Genomic DNA, 1,379 nt, shown 5'->3' on the forward strand with positions numbered 1-1,379 from the left:
GGTGGGGTGGTGTTGTGGGTTTGTTTTGTTTTGTTTGGAGTTTTTTTGTTCAGTTTTTTAATTTGTTTGTTTGGTTTGGGTTTATTTTTGGTTTTTAATTCTGATTGTGCCAATTAAAAGTGTTTCCATCTTTCCAATCAAAAGCTTCCACCTATTTCCCATCCAGAACTGGAACAAGTGCATATAAATAATTCCAAGGTGTTTCCAAATGCTTTTGGAGGTGATCCAGGGTGAGATCCTGCTCCTTCCTGTGCCTTTGTGGGGTCACTCTTGCCTAGCTCTGAGCAGAATTTGGCCTCAGAGCTGGATATAAATGAGATCATGATCCAATATATAATCAGGACAAATGGTTTATTGGGAGACCAGAGCAGCCTTTGATGCCAAACTTGGAATAATTTCCCATCTGGATGGTCACCTCAGGCTTCTCTGCAGCAAAAAAAATGGAAAATGGAATCAGTGCATTGGATGTGAATGTTGGACTGGGGGGTTTGCACAGGAATGAAATGTTTGGAGTTGGGCCTGGCTTTAGGGACATCGAGGCCACGTTTTATCCATCTTTATTCCGTGATGGATAAGGTGAAAGAAGAGCTTTCCAGCTCTAAATTTTATTTTAAACTCCTTTCCCTACCTGGTGGCCAGTCCTTCTCCTGGGAGAGGGAAGGTGCCATGGAAATATCCCTCTCCCTGTTGGATTAAATGGTCTTTAAGTCCTTTCCAGCACAAACATTCCAGGATTCCTTTAGTGAAGGACAGACCTGGAAAGGTGAGGTTTAGTTCACAAACTCCCACTTCTCATGTTCACACTTGGGGCTGGAGGATCTTGCTGGGAAGCCCAAAGCTCCAGTGCCAAATAAAGCTTTTGTCCATGGATAAACTCGGAATGGAGTTATTCCATCCATTACATCAATGATTCCTGTGGGAGACAGAAATCCGCCTTTTCCTGTCACTGATTTGTTCTTTGTGGTTGTTCAAGTGGTCAAAACAGTCCCTTGGGCGGAAGGGGAAAAGAAATCTAAGAAAACTTTCAACTGGATTTGCATTTCCTGGAAAACAGGGAACTTTTGAGGGAGATGAAAGAAATACATGGAATTGTTCTGGCAAAGAAGCCAACGCCCCCAGCACTGCAGGTGGCCTGGCTGCAGCTCCACCAGCATTCCCAGCAGGGCCCTGGAAATCCATCCCAGAGCTGCAGCCAGAGCCAGGGCACTTCCAAAGGGAGGCAGGATCATTTTCTGGGGAAGTTTTGCATGTTCTTCCCATGGGAAATGAGGGTGCAGTCGCTTCAGACAAGGCTGGGACAGGGTTGGAGTGTGGAAACCAGAAACTGAGTTTTGGAGTGATTCCCAGCTGGGGGATATAGAGATTTGGGGGAATTTAGG

This window comes from Corvus kubaryi, unplaced genomic scaffold (genome assembly GCF_017639235.1).
Source record: "Corvus kubaryi isolate FWS band 111438036 unplaced genomic scaffold, C.kubaryi_AGA036_p1.0 37036, whole genome shotgun sequence".
Lineage (NCBI taxonomy): Eukaryota > Metazoa > Chordata > Aves > Passeriformes > Corvidae > Corvus > Corvus kubaryi.